Here is an 18,317-nt window from a genome sequence, read left to right as displayed (position 1 = left end):
TCCCCAAGGTCACGGAGATTATAACATTTTTAAATCTGGAATGCTCCCAGATTGAAGACGCTAGCCTTCACACCCACTCTGAGACGAAAATACTGTCTACCTCTTCCAGACCGAGGGTTGAAAAGCGTGTTCAGTTCGCCTCCCCCAAGCAAATGAATTTGTTAGCTACTGACGCTAAAATTAATTCAAACTACGAAGCTCTTTGTTTTTTGTTGCCGGAAATCTGGGCACAAAATTTACCAATGTCCTCTGTCTAAGGACAAGTCTCCTAATGAGCGGTACAACCTCGTTAAAGGTAACCAGCGGTGCATTTCATGCTTGGGAAATCATCCGATTAAAGAGTGCAGATCCAAGAACACATGTTCGACTTGCCACAGGAAACACCATTCGCTTCTGCACTTTAATAACAGCGCCGATAGGCCTAAGCTCTTCCGCCACTGCGCCTCTACCCCCCCCCCCCCCCCGCTAGCTGTCAACACAACACTGACTTGTGCCGCGCGCTCCACCTCTCTCACTGAAACAAGCACCGTGCTGCTCTGTACAGGCACTGGTCCAAACTCACTGCCCACAATGGCCAGTCATATATTTTCCGCGCCTTATTGGATTCTGGCAGTATGTCCGACTTTGTTTCTGAGCGTGCTGCTCAGCTGTTAGGCTCACGTCGCCAGCCTTCTAACCTCACTGTCATTGGGTTTAGCCCAAAACATGACTAACACCAGAGGGTCACTAGATCTCAATCTTGAAACATTATCGGGACACTTAATTGCCCAAAACCATTCCTTCCATGTACTGGAAAAAATCTCTCTCGAACTTCCGCGGGTAGAACTTAACCCGGAAGTACTCATTGCGAACAAAATCTTTTGTTCTCGCGGACCCGACCTTTTGGCAAGCCTGGTCCAATCGATGTCCTCATCGGCAACTCTCTCTTCCCTCAACTGCTTACCAATGAGCGACACTCTCTCGGGGCGAATATGCCTTCTGCTCTTGGCACTATTTTTGGATATGTGATTGTTGGAAGTGCGCCGTGTCTCTCTACCGCGCAAAGAACCTCTAAATCTCGCCATCTCTCTCCTCTCGACCACAGATACTGACCTCCACTCCTCCCTTCAACGATTTTGGACACAGGAAGAACTTCCGATCTGTAGTAAAAAATCGGAAGAAGAAATCGCGTGTGATAAACTGTTTGAGACATCGCATACACGTGACTCGGAAGGTCGCTATGTAGTCAAGCTTCCCTTTGTTGACAACCTCGCCCACACTAAATTGGGAAACGTCAAGGTCAACCGCCGCTCATCGCCTGGAGTCTATGGAGAGGCGGATCCACGCCAGAAATAACTCCCCCCTGAAGCGCTCTATATCGAGTTCATGACCGAGTACGAGGCGCTCGGACACATGAAATGTCTTCCCCATCCTGATTTATCTGCTCCGCATTATTTTCCTCCCACATCATGGGGTAGTGAAAGAGTATAGTAGCACTACCAAGCTTCGTGTTGTTTTTTGACGCCAGTGCCAAGGACCGGCTCAGGCCTATCCCTCAACGACGTACTTCTCACCGGTCCAAAGTTACAAAATAATATTTGTGATATCCTTCTCCACTTCCGGCTGAAAAATTTTTGTTTTTTCGTGCGACATCCGGCAGATGTACCGCCAAATTAAGATTCATCCAGACGACCAAAGGTTTTCAGCTCATCCTTTGGCGTGAAAACCCCTCCCTTCCGCTCTCTACTTACCAGCTGACCACGGTGACGTATGGTATGAACTGTTCACCCTACCTCGCCATAAAAACTCTCCGACAATTGACACAAGATGAAGGTTCCAATTTCCCTCAGGCAGCTCACATTCTGAAACACCATAGCTATGTGGACGATTTGATAGCCGGAGCGTCCACTGAAGACGAAGCTCTCCAACATCAACATCAGCTGATCGAGCTTCTCCGCTTAGGCGGCTTTGAACTGAGGAAATGGGTTTCTAATTGCCCAAAATTACTTCAACCATTGCCTGCCTCTCATCAAGAATCCCCTGTGTTTCTTCAACCTTCGTCGGACCCTCTGTTCTCCATCTTAGGTATCCATTGGTCACCTGTGACAGACTGTTTTAAATATAACCTCAACTTCACATGTGATGCCCCGACTAAGCGGAAAGTGCTAAGTCTGATCGCTCGGATTTACGACCCGTGCGGTTTTTTGTCCCCTTGCATAATGATAGCAAAGCGCTTCATGCAAGTGTTGTGGACTTCCGGTGTATCTTGGGATGAACCCTTGTCTCCGGACCTCGCGCTAAAATGGCGAGACTTTGTGATCGACTTAAAAAACATTGTTTGAAGTGTCGATCCCTCGGCCGATAATGGCCACCCCCTCTAGCTCATGTGAACTACATGGTTTCTCGGACGCATCCGAGAACCGGTTACGCCGCTGTTGTGTATATAAGGTGCATAAACACTGATAGTGAAGTGAGTGTGACCCAAATAATTTCAAAAACTCGTGCTGCCCCGCTAAAACGAGTAACTTTGCCGCGATTAGAGTTGTGCGCGGCTCACCTCCTGGCTAATTTAGTTCATTATGTACAGTCTCAGTATTCCAGTGTATTAAGTATTGACTCTACAACTTTGTGGTGTGATTCGACTGTGACTCTGTCCTGGATACATACTCTCCCTTACCGCCTCAAAAACGTTATGTAGCGAATCGTGTAGCTCAAATCCAAGAGCTCAATTCCTCCCTCTTCTTGGCGTCATGTGTCTAGTGCTGACAACCCTGGCAGACTGTGCTTCTCGTGGGATCCTCCCTTCGGAAACTTGTTCATCACACTCTTTGGTGGCACGGACCCTTGTGGCTGCAACTACCTCCTCCAGATTGGCCCACTTCCAGTTTTTCTCCGCTCGATGATTCTTCCTTGGACGAGTTGAAGCCCGTTCCGCTGTCCGTCTTCGTTGCAGCCTCCCAGCCTCCTTGGGGATCTACTCACTCGTTTCTCCTACCTGGACCAAGCTGCTCCATGTGTTGGCGTATCTCCTCCGGTTCGTCTCTCATAGCCGCCCGGCAAGAACATCATGTGGGTCCTCTTTCTGTCGTCGAGGTGCGAGCTGCTCAACTTCGCCTCTTCCAATTAGTTCAACGAGAATCTTTTCCTGATGACCTGGCAGCCCTTCGAGACAACAAGAACTGCTCCATCAAGCTACAGCGCCTTGCTCCCTTCATTGATGCTGAAGGACTCCTCCGTGTTGGTGGTCGACTAAAGCTTGCTGACTTGACGGAAGAAGTGCGCCACCCCTGTATTTTGCCTAAATCTCACCATGTTGTTAACTTACTAATAGACCACCACTCACCTACAAAACTTACATTCAGGGGTTCAATTAACCATGTCCCTTTTAGCCCAGCATGTCTGGATTCTCTCTGCTCGTAGTGTGGTGCGCTCGCGCATTTTTCAATGCCTCCCTTGCTTTAAACAAAGACCCAAGCCTTTGTTCCCTCTCATGGGTGATCTACCCAAAAGCCCGCATAATTCCCGCTCGACCTTTCTTGTCGACAGGCATTGACTATGGTGGTCCCTTCAAACGTCAAGATTCACAACCTCCGCTCTATCCGACACACTAAAGCTTACATCTGTCTCTTTGTGTGCCTAGTGACTAAGTCTGTACATATAGAAGTCGCCACTTATCTGTCCACGGACGCATTTATAGCCGCACTCACACGTTTTGTTTCACGTAGAGGCCTATGTTCCGACATCTATAGTGACTGTGGTACAAACTTTGTTGGTGCGAGAAACTCTTTACAGCAACTAATCACTTCCTCTGGCAAGCTCCAAATTCACCAATTTTCCCTCGGCCAGAAAATTAACTTTCATTTTTAAACCCCCCTGCAGCTCCCCACCATGGCGGCCTCTGGGAAAGCGCCATTAAGAGCGCCAAATTTCACTTGAAAAGAGTTCTGGGCACCTATGTTCCCACTCTTGCCCAATTTACCACCCTCACTTGCCAGGTGGGAAGCAATGTTGAATTCCCGCCCGCTTACTGCGCTCTCCAGTGACCCCAACGATTTACAACCTCTCACTCCGGGGCACTTCCTGATTGGAGCGCCCGCTAGTGGCTGTGCCCGAACGCAACCTTGCAGATTTGGCCGGATAACAGGCTGGCTCATTGGCAGCTAGTGCAGGCTTTCTCCCAGCGAGTGTGGAAACGCTGGAGCAGGGAGTACCTCCCATTCCCTCCAGCAAAGACTTAAGTGGGAGCGGCCCTCCCGAAATTTACAAGTTGGCGATCTAGTATTGGTCCAACAAGACTCTCCCTCGCTGTGTTGGCCCCTCGCTAGAATAACTAAGCTTTTCCCTGGACGTGACAGTGTAGTGGCGTGTGGTAGAACTCAAGACCCCCCAAGGTACCTTCACAACGCCCGGCAGTCAAAGTGTTCCTGCTGCCGTTCTTGTCACCAATAGCTTAAGTCTATCTCAACACTTTAGGATAGATAGTTAAGACCTAGTTTAAGATGTTAGTCTTTAGCTTTATTTCTCATGTTCTTTCTCGATCATGCCACTTTGATTTGTTGAATCCTGATGATTCAAAGCCGCCGGTATGTTCAATATTTAATTTAATATAGATAAGCATAATCTAGCCCCAGACGCATTTAGGTATAAGAGAGAGAGGGAGCGTGGTCCCAAATCAGTCGTCCGCTGTTCCAATCAGCGCCACACCCCCTGATATCTTAAGGGTTCCTGTCCTTGAAGTATTCTGGGCGCTCTTCCGCTTTGCCGACTGCTGCCCGTTCGGCGAATAGCAGATACCCCTCTAACCAAACCAGGGCGATAGCGTCCCCTGGAGCGAGCCGCTTCCGGCATTCTGAGTGGAATCATCGGCCGGAGACCATGTAGCTCTACAGTTCGTGGGTCACTCTTTGTGCTCGACCCTTTCGTATTGACTTTGTTTTCAAGTGTTTTTCTTTAATGTGCATTACCATCCTCCTCCCACACTCCTTTGGAGGTAATTTCAGGGTATTAGTGGAGAAGACAGTGTCCAGTGCGGATTATTCGTCGTTCTACCGCGGCCCGCCAGCGGTGACGCCCGTTCGCTACGCGCCAATTACGTCGCGCCTAAGCACTCCTGTCGTTGCTGCTTCCCCCTGTGGATCTCTACACACAGCGAGTTTTCCAAGGTTACTGTTAAAACTCCATCACTTGTGTTGTATTCTCCTCTCACCTCTTGTTACCTGCCCACTTTTCCCGCCATTCTGCACATTGTTTTATTTTTATTTTCATAATTGGTCCTCCGATTATTAATTTTTAACTTCTGCCCCGTACAGGATGAGTTGCTAAATAAGTTTTCGCTTCTTGCAACTAAGGATGAGGTGAAGTGCATAACAGAGGGGCTTCAAGAAATAAAACTGATTTTAATAATCTGCATACCAAAATTAATTCCCTTGAGCCTCGCCTTGGGAAGCTTGAAGGTGAAGTCCTTCAGCTAAAAAAACATAGCTGCTGATACAGTGCTTGATGCACCTACCTTTCGAAGGTATTCTTGAGGAGTTTAACGAGAGGCAGCGCTGCACACGCAATGCAATCGTTCTTGGTTTACAGGAGTGTGAGTCATCATCACCTGCGGCTGTTAGGGAGCATGATAGAGGTCTCATAGAACGTATTCTGGGGTGCTGTGGACTTGCTTCATCTTTGAATGGGACTCGGTTCTTCTGAATTGGGAAATTTACTGATAACAGACCATGAGCTGTCAAGCTTTGCCTCCCGTCGGAGGGTGATGCCATTACACTCTTCCAAAGTTTTGGCGTTGGTAAGGATTCGGATAAGGAGTTGACAGATGTCTCTCTTGCTCATGATCGCACCTTGAAAGAAAGGCAGTACCTCTCCGACTTACGGGAGAAGCTTAAGGCTCGTACTGAATCAGGGGAGCCTGACTTAATCATTTAATATGTAAGTGGAATACCCAAGATAGTTAAAAAAACTAATTACTTCCAACGGCAAAACAAGATTAAATGTTTATTTACAAAATGTTAATGGACTCCGAACCAAACTTCTTGACGTAAAAAATGCTTTAGCTTGCAACGTCTACGATATCCTACTACTGTGCGAAACAAACCTATCTCCAGATATATCTAACTCTGAGTTACAGCCTGTTAATAATTATATGATTTATAGTAGAGATAGAAGCACGTACTCTAGCGGCAAGATTTCAGGTGGTGGGGTATTGGTGGCCATCAGTAATAGTATCCAGTCACATGAAATAATACATAAAACACCCATAGAAAGTCTCTTTATTTCATTACCTAGTTACAGGCTTATTCTGAACTGCGTCTACATTCCCCCGGGACAACCAGTCTCCACGTATGAAGTATTCTGTGAATCAGTCGATGAAGTTGTCTCCTCTTCTCCGTCATCTTCACTGTTATTGGCGGGTGACTTCAACATCGCTACTTATGACACCGGTTCCTTCGAACAGCCCTCAGGCAACCGACCGAAGAGGGAGCTTCTTGAAAATCTCTCAGAGTTGCACTCTTTGGACCAAATTAACCATGTAAGGAGCTTTAGGCAAGTGATTTTGGATCTGGTCTTTAGTAGCATCAAACCTGTATCCGTCTACAATGCTGATGACCCATTGGTTGAAGCTGACACTCATCACCCTCCGTTATCTTTTTCTCTGCCTGTCATGAGAGGGACTCTTCCTGCTAGATACGTCACTTTCCCAAATCTTCGTAAATGCAACCTTCAAGCGGCTTCAGATATGCTTTCTGAAGTGGATCTTTCCTTCATTTATGAGCAACCTAACATCCAGGAGAATTTCAATAAAATGGTTGCAATTCTTGGCACATTTGTATTAAATGGAGTCCACTAAAACGAATTGGGTCTTCACCCTTCCTGAAGTGGTTTTCCGGGAATTTAATTAATCTGGTGATACAGAAGAAGATTGCACATAAGCGTTATAAGCAGTCATTTCAATCATCAACCTACTCACGCTTCTGTGCATTACGTCATGCTTGCAAGATACTCAGCCGGACTTGTTACAGAAATTACTTGAACCACATAAAGAATTCAATTCCACATAATCCAAACAGTTTCTGGAGTTTTGCTCGTTCCTCTGGAGAAACATCTGGTATACCATCTATTGTAACTCTTGGCGATCGTTCCTCACTCGATCCGCAGGAAAGGGTTGATATGTTCTTCGAATTCTTTTCATCTGTTTTCTCACAGCCTGCAACTGCATGTCCTCCCTTTGATTTTAATTCCACTTCTTCCTTGGCGAGTATCTCCTTCTCGGCCTCGGAAGTCTTGGAAGTCCTCAGGAGGCTCGACGTGAGGAAGGGTGCCGGCCCCGATAGCATCACACCGTCCCTCCTACAACACTGCAGCAACCTCTTGGCCCACCCTTTGACCTTCCTATTTAACTCATCTATTTTGCTAGGTAAATTCCCAGATACTTTTAAAGTGGGGCATATTGTTCCAATATTAAAGGGTGGCAGCCCCTTGGAAGTGGAGAACTATAGACCAATTACAATTCTCTCTGCACTTGGGAAGGTGTTTGAAATGCTTATTCTCTCTCGTCTCAAACCATTTGTGAGGTCTCTGACTTGCCCCAACCAGCATGGATTCACCTCCTCTAGATCTACAGTAACTAATTTACTGGTATTTGAGGATGCCATATTATCAGCAATGAGGGAAGGGAGGCAGTTGGATGTGACCTTCGTTGATTTCGCCAAGGCGTTTGACAAAGTCGATAACTCTATCCTCATATGTAAGCTGAAAGCTTATGGGATCCATGGCCCACTGCTCTCATGGCTCCATGATTATTACCTGCGGGACCGACGCTTGAGGGTGAAACTGCCGGGCTCTATATCCAGAGAATTTCCTCAAACCTCGGGTGTACCACAAGGCTCCTTGCTCGGCCCTTACTTATTCACTGCATTCATCAACGACCTTACGTCCATCCTGCTAGTAGAGGCCCTTCTCTTCGCAGATGATGTCAAGATCTTCACAGTAATCTCTCACCCAGAGGATTTTGCAAGGTTGCAGACTAGCCTTAATAGTGTCCTTGATTGGTGCAATACAAACAACATGAAGTTGAACTCTTCCAAGTGCTCTGTGATGGCCTTTGGCCGGTTGCGCAATCCACGCTATTTCCAGTACACCTTGGATGTCCGAGCTTTGGAGTTCACGGTGAGGGACATGGGTGTTACCTTCTCTGCTGATTTCTCCTTTAACGATCATGTGGATGATCTGTGCAGACGGGCACACAGGATGTTGGGGTTCATCTCAAGGTCGACTCGTGGCATGACGAGCCCTGTTGTTTTAAAAACGTTTTATTCTTCCTTTGTGCGGCAACTACTGGAATATGCTAGCCCCGTTTGGTCACCCTACCACTTGACTCTCATCTGGAAACTCGAGGCTGTCCAGAGGAGGTTCTTAAGGCTGGTGGGAACGAGGCAGGGACATGAATTCAGGGAAGTTCCTCTCGCGGATCTGCAGAACGAGCTACTCCTACCAGATCTCCTAGCCAGACGAAAGGCTGCAGATGTTCTGTTCCTTGCCAAATTGCTGAATGGTCTGCTTGATTGTCCTTCTCTCCTCTCGCACAAGTGGATATCCGCATTCCTTTAGCTACTCGGTCGCGTGATCTGTTCGGCAGGCGTCACTCTCGGCGTGATTATGACTTTCATGGTCCCCTCGCACGAATGATGAGACTGGGAAATAACTTCTGCCACCTTGTCGATCTTTTTCACGACAGTGTTTCGACCATCCGGGGAAGAGTGCTGGCATCCCTCCGCGGTCCTGTGTAGATACACAATTTCTAATCTTCACATGTTGTATGGTAATTTATTTCATTGTTATGCTTGTTACCCCTCATATTGATTGTTGTGTTCCTGAATAGTTTACTGCTTTGTTGTTATGTATTATGCCGTTTGTTGTTACTATTTACTTGTATTATTAATTGTTATATTTAATCATTTATGTTGTTGTTTTTGTTAGATTGTTATCACTGTCAACTTTATTGTTATTTAACTCATTGTTTCTTTCTTTCAGTTGATATTTAAATATTTATATATGTATACTACCCGCTTGTACTTTGGCTTGTTTGCCGTTGGAATGTAATAAAAAAAATTATCGAATGGCAATCGACAAGTAACTGGGGTTTATTCAGTGAAAAGTAATTTTAAAAACATTATTATCTGACTAATTTCATGGTTTACGACAGAAAGTTTAGAATTCGGTCACTTCATATTTACATACACATAATCATATAAGGATAATGATGCATTTTACTCGAATCCCCGATATAATATCGGAATAGTATTATAATTAGATTATATCGACAGTCTACTGAGTGACAACAGGGTTAATTAAAACATACGGGGCGGGATCCAGTATCGCTACAAACGGTGGATGTTGTTCTGTGTATCAGAAACAAGGTAATTACTGATGCAGGCGGCGACGTATAGCAACTACTGCACACCAACTGTAATAATGTTTCAGTGTTTTACGTATCTCTAATGATAAAATGATGATGTTTTAATCCGCTATTTTTACACATGTATATCTACTCGTATTACCAACAAAATGCTTAAAAAAACTCTAAAACCAATTCTGTTGAGCTTTAACTGAATTCCATATAAAATTGTTTTTATACCTCAAGATAAATGTACACCTTCTTACTAAACATATATTGCAATGTTGTTGATAAAGAGAACTATCCTATCGCGTTCAAGCTATAAAATGTATTGCTAAAATTACCCGTTTAAAACTATTAGTAAAAAATATTATAAGAGTTATTGTTTGCTTTTCGTACAGTATAACATTTAAATGTCTAAATCTAGTGGTTCTATCTGTTTTAATATGTGCTTGTTTTCATATTTATGTTCAATGTGTTGTAAATAAATCGGCCCAAGTTTATAATTCTTAATTAAGTCTCATTAAACGAGTCCCAACCGTGACACGTATATGAAATGTTCATTTTTGGTTGAACAGAAAGCAACGCAACTAAAGAGAATTATTAAACTTCAACTTAAACTGGTTCTCAAACTTAAACTGCACAAGTGGGTGAATGAGTTTGAAACCACGTACAATTTACAGGGTCAGTTACAAATTTCACACTGTTTTAGAAGATGCCGCTACTCATCGGAGGACTGATGCAGATACATGGGTTGATCAAAGTACAGTAAATTATGTGATAAGCACAGTTAGGTCCAAAGGTGATTTCAGTTAGAATTAGAAGACGGATATGAGTGACTGACTACTGAAACGGCTTCCGCCATTCGATCACGGAGAAACTAAGGCAGGGTGCACACCGAAGAAACCTGTTTCAGGAAACCGGTTTCATGAAACGAGAAACTTTAGTTGCTTGCAACAGATAGGTTAGATTAACACAGGGCTGTGCACACTGCGTTTCATGAAACTGTAGTTTCATTGATTTCTTGAAACTGGTTTACACGCAACCCAAAAAACAGATTTCATAATGGCTTTAGTTTCATGTTTCAAGTGATTTTACTACCATGTATGACTTAAATAAAGTATTAAAAGTGCTTTCCACAGTATAAAAGTAATACTATAGTGTCGATACTTATTTTTTAGATTTTCTGTACCAATACCATTGATACTTATATTCATTAAAATGATGTAACGTTTTTAATGGCACATCTCTAACCTAATATATCGAAAAGAATTTGCTGTTTTAGTATGGCAAAAAATTTCTTTCCAAGGGAAGTTAGCAGAAGCTGTCGAAAACCATCCTTGTAGTACTTCCACTTTTGGAAGATCTTGCAAATGCAGGAGCATTATGATTTTTCTGTCTTTCAGAACATTGGTTGCAGAGTGGGGAGATTGATTTCTGCTGTTTAAGTGGGTATAAAATGAAACTGATGGAAACCCGTTTCTGCTGTGTGCATATTTAAATTATTGGTTTTCTTGAAACCAATTTCATGAAAACGGTTTCCTGAAACAGGTTTCTTCAGTGTGCACCCTGCCTAAATCTACAAAATGTGTTTGAGTGTTGTATTAGTTTCAGTGAGTGCCATATTGGGCGCTAGGTGTACGATTTGTGCGTGTTCTTTATGAGTTCCTTATGTTCCTTATGAGTTCTCTTGTCCCACTGTTCCTATTCGACAACGTGGCGCGGAACAGATCTTTTCACTCACTGTTGATGTGACATCTGCCCACTGCCCTCATAACCCGCTGCACACTACCTGCACATCTCTTTTGAATGTGCAAGACTTATTTAGTATTTCGGGGAAGTTTCACCCAGTATTGGCCAAGAAAAACTTACGTGTTTAGGCAAGTGTTAGAGGAAAGCAGTGAATCGCCAGTGCGCGCGGCTATCTGCTGTTACTGGCAACAGCGCATTGAGTTAAACCTGGCGACACTAATGCTCTCTGGTGCTGGCGTCACGAACTAAGGGTAAAAACATAGTGGAGCGGCGAGGCTAGGGTGTAGCGGAGAAGATAGCTGAGAGGGTTTTGACCCCCGATGCTAGCGGTGATTCACATGCACATAGTACGGCGGTGATCAACGCGGTGAATCAAGAGGCTTCAGTTGTTCACTTTTCAATATGTCTTCAGACAGTGATGACGATTTTGTGTTGTATGATTGTTATAGTGCACTGAAAATGATTGTTTTAGGTAATAGAAGTTGTGCAGTGCACCCTGTAAATAGGTAGCGTAAGGAATTTGGAGAATACCACCATCTGTTTCCCCAGTTGAAGAAATATCCAGATAGATTTTTCCAGTACACCAGAATGGATTACAGTACCTTTGAATATATATTGAACTTATGCACCACCAAAAGGTTATTAGTTGAACCTTATAACTTGAAAAATGAGCAATAATTTTACTGTTTTGTTTGTGTTATAATAAATGAATTTCTCGTACCTGTAAAATTGTTTTCTTGGCCTATTTCCTTCCACATACGATCGAGAATGAATCTATTATGGTGGCTGGATTGTTGTTGGTCCCAACAGCACTGCGTTTACGCACTGATAAAATAAATGTTTCAGTATCCATAACAGCTGCACTTATTGTCGATTTGACCAACGAGGCTCGACTGAACCCTCGAGCAAAGAAATCGGGTATCAATATCTGAGAGGAGAGGCTAGCGTGTCGAGACTTGAACCAGCGCCCCTCTCCGCTCCACTATAATTCAGCGCATCTAACTGCACGTATTCTTTTCAACCCTCTCAGCTCCCTTCTCCGCTACACTCTAGCCTCGCCGCTCCACTATGTTTTTACCCTAAGGCCGAAAACATAGTGGAGCGTCGAGTCAAGAGTCAAGCGGCGAGTCAAGCAGCGCTTCATTAAATCCACCGTATAGTTAGGTTGACCAGCACATAGTGACGCGCCTAGCAGCACTTAATGCATAGACATGAATCTTGTCTCGCCGCTCGGGAATTCACCAAACGATTTCTTTTGAAGCGCTGCTTCAGTTGACTCCTGGATTTCACAGTTGACAGCGCGTGTTTCATTAACCTAAAAAATGGACGTAGAATCTTTTGTTTTGTCAGTACGATCTCGTGAGTCCATTTGGAACCAGCAACTGGCTAATCACCATAATAGGAATGTCCTCGACAAGCTGTGGAAGGAGGTGGGACAGGAAAATAACTGTTCAGGTACGTATCAAAATAATTGTTTTATTAAGCATAACCTACGGTTACAATTATAACAGTAACAGTTTTAATTTCTTTTCATTTGTTATTTCAGTGCACTATGCAGTTACTGTTTTTTAAAATAACTGCTACAAGTAGTAATGTTAAAGACATAATTATACCTAATAGTTTGGAAAATGGATAGGATTTTCTTTAAAATAAATTGTAAAAGTTTCACGAATAAGAAGAGCCTCAGACGACTGACGACCTCTTTGCCGTGGTCTTCTTGGAATTTGAATGTTCTTTGGTTGATCAGTTTCGACTTCTGTTAGATGTCTCTCAAAGCCCTCTCTGTCAATTATGGTGTTTTGTAGAATGCAAACCGCTTTAAACCAAACAATCAGCAGTGTAATGACTTGTTTCAATACATTTTGACAGTAATCGCCATTTTGAGTTGAGAATGCCGAACGTGCATTCAATACTTTTACGAGCCCTGGAATGTCTTTTATTAAAAAGGCATTTTTCTATGTTTAGATTTTCTGAGCTGTAAGGTGTGAGTACATGCGCTGATAAGGGGAATGCCTCATCGCTAGAAAAACAAAAGGCATGTTTACATCAGTTCCAGGTAAACAATTATTAGCCGGGATATTGATTTGTTTGCTCTTCAACAAGTGGTAAAAATCAGATGAATTGAATGTAGCTCCATCACTCTGCTTTCCAAAATCCTCCGACATCGATGACAAGGAATCTGTATTTGGCATCACAGATTGCTAGTAAAACTATTGAATAGTACTTTTTGTAGTTAAAAAAATAATGTACCTGAGTGTGTGGTGGGCACATTATACGCACATGTTTGCCATCTATACAGCCTATACAATTAGGGAAGTTCCATAATTCCTTAAACTCAGCGCTTTGCCTGGACGAATTTTTCTTCTGTTGGAGTAGGCATGTGTATAGGCTGCAATACATTCACACAAAACACAAGCTGTTTCTTTTACAATCTTGCTAACTGTTTGACGCCCCAACTCTAAAGGCAAAGGATATGCTTTTGAATGAAGCTCCTGTTGCTAGGTACCTGAAAAATCAAACCAAATTAATATTGAAAAAATCTATAGATATTGAAAAAATTTTTAGGCTTAATAATTTAACAGCGACAGGTTTAATTTTAAAAAATAGTAATATACAGAAAAATTCCTTTTTATAGAAACATTTTGGTATTTAATTTGTTGTTTTTTGTACAATTGCAGATAATTCGGTGCTGCTTACCAGAATACTAAGCAACGTATGGTTTTTGGGTTGCGTCAATTACCATAGGAATTTCACGAAAATGTTTTGTATTTTTCGTTTCAGATCATTTTATGATGGATTCCATCAAAAACCCAATTGTTGTCACGTACTTTCGTACGTACATCGAACGGACCTTTCGTTCAGTCTACAGGCCGAATGGGGTTAACCGATTAGGACGCAATTTTCGAGTTTTACATCGGAGGAACCAGCTGATGGGATTTCAATCGAAAAAAATTTTCAGATTTGGCCCTATTATGGGTTCGAGAAGCCCTCTTCCGGTTTTTTTTGGGGAAAAATTATTATACGGACATAGTAACCCGTATAAAACCCAAAATTTTGGATAAGTATCCTACGTGTATATATACACGTCCTTTGGTAGTCGAACTATGGAGTTTTTGTACAACATAGGGCCGTAGGCGTATTTTGTGATTTTAGGGGGCTTTACCTTTCTTTTAGGGTAGGCCAAATAGGTTGACTGATTGGGACCCTATTTTTAGTTTTTTACATCGGAGTAATAATATATTAAGGTAGCAACCCGTTATAAAACCCAAATTTCGGATATGTGTACTGCGTGTATATCTACACGTCTTTGGGTAGTCGAACTATGGAAGTTTCTGTAAAGTCATTTCTGTAAAGGTTAAATTCAACAATGTATTAAACGCCAATATGTTTGTAATTTTAAAATAAACTAAGTATACGATCTGAGATTCGCGTAATAGGCTGAACGAAGAAAACAGGACCATGTGGTTGGATTAGAGTCAATCATTTCAAATTATCAATCATGCACACCTAATCATAGATTCCGCATACACAATGTAATAAATTTTTTATATTTCAGTGAAAGATGCACAACAGAAGTGGAAGTCCCTGAGAGACTACTACAGAAAAGAAATTCGAAAAATGCAAGAGGAGCGATCGGGGATCCAGTGCTGACACCATTTACAAGTCGAATTGGCCCTATTTTATGTTATTGGATTTTTTGAGATCTCAGTTCAAGACGAGACCTACTTCAGGTAACTTAAAAGAGAAAATCCAAACCTAACAAGTGCTTGGACTCAGCAGCTACGGAAGGCGTTCCTATGGCAAGCGACGAAAACTTTGATTTTGAAAATAGTCAAATTGAGGAGTCCTATGCCATCTAATCAGCCTCCAAACGATACAGAGGGCTACTGAGATGAGAACTGATAGAGACATGAATGATGACTTAGTACATCCCAACACCTTCAAGAAAAGTGCTATAAAAAGGACAGTTTAACTAAGTTAGTCCAAATTGAAGAAAAAAATTGGCTATACTAGAAGAAAAACGTGGAAGTAGGCATACAATCATCGAAAAAACCTGATGAAGATTTGCAATTTTTTGAAAGCCTTCTCCCCCACATAAAACATATCAATGGTGTGGATAAATTACGTTTTAGAAATGAAGTTCAAAACTTAGTAATAAAATACGCGTATCCAACTAACACAAATCAGCATTCTGTATCATCTGAGAGCACCAAATCTACATTCTCGATCATCTACAAGCCGATCTGTGTATCACTCTGAAACATCTACGCCCTTACCACAGCAAGATGAGGGTAGTAATTCTATCTTGGATTTGGATTCTTGGAATTCTGCTAATAGTTATTCTCCATATTAACAGCATAACTATTTTCCTACATCACAAAGTGAAATAACAAGCTATTTGTAATGTGTTTAAAGTAATAATAAATAATGTTATTTAAATTCAAATGATCAATTACTTCCTTTGGTTTAACATTTTTGAAACTAAGTCAAAGTCAAACAATCATAACCACAAGTTAAACATGGTTCTTACCTTAATGTTATCACTAACTTCTCTGCAGTTCTATTGGCTGTTGAATGAAATTTGTGTATTTCGAGGCCATATGGGGACTTATGAGATTCAAAATATATTCAAAAGTACTATAATCCATTCGAGTGTATTGAAAAAAACGATCAGGGTATTTCTTCAGTTGCGGAAATAAGTGATGGTATTCACCCAATCTATGTCGTTCCTTATTTACCGGGTGTTACAGCGTAGTTTCTAGTTGTACTTGATAGTTGTAACACTTTTAATGCACTGTTTTCAAACAAAAAACTCGTCTTCACTGTCCGACATCATTCTTGTGACTGCAACGCCGCTTGACGTCGGAACTCGACGCCCCACTATACGATTGTGAAGCGTCGCTTGCATCTTTGGTCTAAAAACGCGGTCCTTGACTCGCCGCTTGACTCTTGACTCGACGCTCCCACTATGTTTTCGGCCTAAGGCTTTGCGTACGGGCACCTACGGCTTGCCTACTTCCATTGTCTGCGATTTGATACAAACTTCTATAAGCTACTGAGCCATTGATACTCACATTGTTAAATGAATATTTAATCTATCTTTATGTAAGGAAGCTCTTAGAATTATTAGTGTTAAATGGCATGAGTCTAAAAGCGGTTTTGAAATTTGAAATTTCTATGCAATTTTCTGTGTACTTGATTGAATAGCTCGCACGTTTTTAGTAACACTTGAACTATTTTAGATAAATTTGGAGAAACCCCAAATTCGAAGTTCACACTACTAATTGAAACTACTACTAGTGAAACTACTTGCCATGTAAAACATTAGGTTCTATGATAGTTTTGAAATGGAGTTATATATTATGCATCAAGTACCCAATTTTAGTTTTCATGTTTTAGAGGACGAAAGGTTAAGTAAACGTAAAATTGTCAGTAATTCTTCTTCCAGGTTTTATTTCTAGTTCAAATTTATTATATTTCCAGCGTAACAAATAAGTTTGATATTTTTCCCCGCTACAGAAACGTATAATTTTGTTATATGGTTGAATTCGAAACTGTAAAGTTTCCTAAAATGTATTGATACAGATATTGCTATTGAAAACTTAATAGTCAACAACAAAAATACTCACATTATTATACCAATTACATGGTATACTTTAAATAAAAGTAAAAATTTAATAAATAAAATTTCAAATTAAAAATATTAGCAAAAGAAGGACAAAAATCTTATTTTAGAATTGTAAATGGATAGGGAATAAAAAGGTAAATTTATATTGTAATCCAGCGGCAGGCACAACGCGCTTGGAATCTGGTCTAGACCTGACTTGATGGCAGTGAATGCTAAACAATAGTTTACAGTGGACTCAATCTTTTGTTAGGGGGCGAACCTGCGTTGAGAGAAATTTAAACAGGCCTGCAGGAACAGGAGCGTAGTCGGTGCAGGCCGAGAAACCACGATCTGCTACCATTCCGAGTTGAGAAGCGATAGAGTAAAGTCTTTTAGTGCGAGTTTAAAACTAGTGTCGGGCGTAGGATCCGTCGGTATAAATTATTTTAATACCGAACTCCAAGACCTTCACGACCAAAGAGCTAAGTACTTTTGACTGAATTATTAAAATTTTCTAAATTTGAAATTTGCAAAATTAAGAAGTGAATTAATTTGAAATTGGAATTGAAACTTTGAAATTAACGATCCAATTCTGTTGAGTGAGGACTATAATATATATAAATTGTAAAGGAGTAATTTATTTAAAGTCGAACGTAAAATTTCATTGAAATTAAAGGGATTGTAGTAAAAATTAAGAGCTGCAGGTGCTGCACCATATCCTGTAGGAACTTGTGAAAAATTCCTGTTGAGAACTGTTTAGTTTGTTTGAGAATTTTATTTGAAAGAAGTTTATAATTATTATTTTATTAGTTTTGAGAAGAAGCCTATTAATTTATTTCATTCAAATTTATTCAAGAATATTATTTTACTTTATATTTTATACACACGTATTTAGAGGACAGTGAGCCCATATTAAATTGAAAGTGCCATGCCAAAGGAAGTAGTAATTTTAACCTGTTGTTCAAAACATTGATTTGGTGGAATACAAGGTTAATAATTGACATTTGAATTGATTTAATAAACCTGAATATATAAAAAAAGGGGTGCAGTTTTAATTTCCACCAGTATCTACTTAAATCTTATGTGTTCGAGACTATTTAGGGTCATCATAATAAAAACAAAAATTTTGTATATTAACATTCAGTATACAAATAAGTGCGCCACTCTGCTTGTATTCTGGTGAACCTTAATAAAATTGAACTTAGTGGTTGTAAATTAATAAGTGGCTTGGATACTGGAAAATTATAAAGTGTTTAATATTAAACTTTTAAAATGGCACTTAAGGTGGACTTGTTAACCAAGGAGGAATTGGACTATGAAATTAGGTTAAGAGGTGTGGAAGTGTCTTCTAGTCTTAAGGTGATAGATTTAAGGACAAAGTTACGGCAGTTAATAAGTCTTGATGTAAATAGTAATTATTTGAACCTGAGTGGAAAGGTCGTTTTCAAGGAGGAATGGGATAAAATTAAGTTAGAAACCCAACTATTAGGAACTAGACTGGAGGAATCCATTGAACAGGGACTAACATAGGACATAGTTAGGTGTGAAACAAAAATAAATCATTGGCAGCGCCGACTGACT

The sequence above is a fragment of the Homalodisca vitripennis genome, chromosome 2 (assembly GCF_021130785.1).
Source record: "Homalodisca vitripennis isolate AUS2020 chromosome 2, UT_GWSS_2.1, whole genome shotgun sequence".
Lineage (NCBI taxonomy): Eukaryota > Metazoa > Arthropoda > Insecta > Hemiptera > Cicadellidae > Homalodisca > Homalodisca vitripennis.
Note: the sequence above shows the minus strand (reverse complement) of the source record.